Below are 3,425 nucleotides of genomic sequence, written 5' to 3'. Positions count from 1 at the left end.
AGCTTTGTGTATAAAGCTTAATACGCAATGCAACCCTTCAAAGAAACGTCTGTGACGTTTGCACAAGACAAGTTTCGTTGAGGTGAGCTTGAAGAACCGTTATCGATGCTTGGCTTTTGACAAGCAGCAAAATAATTGAAATTTTAGTTGAATGTCGTTGGATCTCAAGTAAAGAATTGTGTTGCGTATGAAAAAAAATTTTTTTTTAAATCTCTTTACAATTTGTGTCCTTTTATTATTGAATATTTAGTTTTATGTTTAATTATTGTGATAGTGATACTTATGCATAATTATTTATGTTATCAGTGATAAATTATTAAATACTATACATAACTTAACTACGCAGTCAACATTTACTACTGTCACCTTGCCATGGCTTGGCATCAACACAACAACAACAACAACATTCATGTGAGCTTTTTATTAGAGCAAACGCATAACGCATAGAAGTAGGCAATTTTTGTTATGAAGAAAATTGGGTTGACAACATTTCGGTAAGTTTTAATTTAAATAAAATATGTTAAGAAATAATAGCTTTGTATATCCTTTAATGGATTAATTAATGGATAAAGTGTTTACCTATTAATGCGTTTGCCGATCACTGTTGGTTGGATGCGCTAACATGTCTGCCAAAAAAAGTGTGGCAAACAGGGTTGCAATAATAACAGTAATAATATTATAAATATATATTTTAATTTAATTTCAGCTTAATTAAATTATATAATTTATAAGCTTTTTTAAATCATATAATAACAAATTATTTATTTATTTTATTTATTTATTTTGTGATCCTTATTTGGCATCACTGTTTTTGTGATATATGTATGTATTTAAATATAGCAAACAGAAATGCATATTGCATATCCATATTTGTACTTCTGTTGTTTTCGATTCATAAATCTGGGGTAATTTTTTCAATTGAGATGTACTTTTAGTGCAATTTTATTTTCGATTGGTGAATTTGGGGTAAAATGTATAACAGTCGAGATTAATTTATAACACTCTAGATATTTTACCAGAGTAGCAAGATTACCCTGAAATTGAGCTGTTTTATATGATTTAACAAATAAAGTGTAATTTGATTCAATACATATGCTTTTATGAAAAATATAAATGTCTACTAATACCACTACAAAAATGTTAGATTACTCTAAAAATGTTCGACTGGGTATCAAAATTTGACTGACCGAGAATAAATCTTGATTGCATCCAGATTAACCAATCGAAAACGCCATTAGATTAAAGATTGCCATAAACGGTCTAATATGGAGCTGAATGCATTAAATTAACATATTATTAAATAGAAAAAATTAAATTGCGCTTTAGAGTTATTTATAATTTTCCTTAATAGAAATTAAAAATACGTTAAACTGACGTAAAATCACAATATAAAAAAAAACAGATATGCATACTGAGTATTATCTCTGGTAGTAAAAGTCTTGTTTTACTATTACTCTCGGTCTTCAGAATAATTAGTTTAAATTATTTACTAAATAATTTGCAACAAACTTTAATCAATAATATAAATATATAATATGAAAAATATATATTGAATATTCTTTAGTTTTGTGGTATTTACACCAGCTAATTAAAGTAATACCGAAATGTTTAGATTAAAAGTTCTTTGAACATTGAAAGAAATTATGATTTCAACTGATTGATATTAGTCGACTAAATTAAATGTAGTAGCATTAAGTTAAAAACTATGGTAGATTTGAGGAAGTACATTACATTGAAGGTCTACATTTTCTCTTCATTCTACTATACACGACTGTCACAGCTTCTGATCTCTCATCGGTCCAACTTATGTATGTATATATTTTGTAAGTACAATTGTTGTCAAAATGTTTCCTGAGATACGTACGTACATATATGGGAGGGTCGGGTGGTGAATTGCATTATAAAATCCGTTGGAACAGAAGATGCATAAAAATTAAAACTACTATTTTTCAAGTTGTTATAATTTATGAAAGCTTATAACAACTCACTCCATTCGGTTTTATTTGCAGCACCCGCAAAAAATTATTTAACGAATATGGTGATTCCCCGTTCTCAGTTTTACTGTTGATCAAGTATTAGCTTTGACTTTTTAGTAATGTGATAAAAGGAGTAATAAAAAAAAAAGATAAATAACTTAATTTATTACAACTAATATTGTATTTAATAAGTGAAGATATTATTTTTTGCTTTGATTCAGAAAGATATGTTGAGATTCAAATTATACTTATGTATGTACATATATAAAACGTATTATCATAATATAATGGAGAATCGACATAGACACTGATGAGTAAAAATGCTTAAGATGCCAAGTCGTTTTGCATCAAGCAAAGAAAAAAGTGCGTAGTTTTGGTTTAAAAATATTCAATACATTATAAGAGCAGATTTTGAGTCAGCGTCTATACTAGCAAGAATTTGGCAATATTTTTATGTTGAAAAGTGAATATGTATATTATTTTAAAATTCTGTCGCTAATAACAAAAATGTGCTGATACATTTACATTCATATGTGTATATATGGTTAGTGAAAAAGTGAATGTGGATGCAAAAATCTTACCAAAGTCTAGTTAGTGTTGGGAAATTAATATATGGACGATCTCATTTGTGAGCGTCCACTGTAGAATCATATAATTTCTTGTTTACACACTTAAAGAGGATAGAGTTAGGTAAATTTTTGGTGTGAAACTGCCCACATGGAACACTTAGCAACTTTCATGCTAGTCGCTTTACTCGCTATATATATATTGTTAAACCAGTAGAAATCATCCTGACGAAGATAAAGTAAACTCAATCATTAGTTGGTCTTCAATAGAAAAGAAGCAAAAAGAAGCAGATAGGAGGATGGCAGCATTAAAAGCAAATATCAGGAATTGGGGATGGAAGCATTTTATTGGGATAAGATATCTTCTGATCTATTATTTTTCTTATTTTTAAATAATGCTTTCATTTTTCTTTATTGTTCTCTTTTATTAATAATAATAAATTTTATGTTTGAAATTTGCGACTTGTAGGAACAATTACTCCAATTTCAGCAATTATTGTAAATAATTGATTTGTTATCCGGTTTTTTGCTTTACGTTCTACTTTTCCGGGACGCAAAGCGTACGTTCTACTACTACGCCGTTAAGCGAAGTATAATTGATAAACAGTAAAATTTTTAATAATGTCAAAGCTTGGTATTTATTTATTTTATTTATTTATTTGTGAGTTAACATTAAAATTAATTATAAAGTTAACTAATACTATGTTCAGACCCACCTTAATTTCTCAAAAATTTTAATTTCGTCTTCGTTTCAGCGAAACGTTCATTTTCGTTGAAATGAAGGCTTAAATTAAAGGACATTTTAAATGCAACTATGCGTAAGATAAATTTAAAGCAAAAGATAAAGTTGAGATAACAAAAATGTGACATTTTTTTAAATATA

Source organism: Teleopsis dalmanni, unplaced genomic scaffold (genome assembly GCF_002237135.1).
Source record: "Teleopsis dalmanni isolate 2A unplaced genomic scaffold, ASM223713v2 unscaffolded_contig_0259, whole genome shotgun sequence".
Classification (NCBI taxonomy): domain Eukaryota; kingdom Metazoa; phylum Arthropoda; class Insecta; order Diptera; family Diopsidae; genus Teleopsis; species Teleopsis dalmanni.
This window is presented reverse-complemented; position numbering follows the sequence as displayed.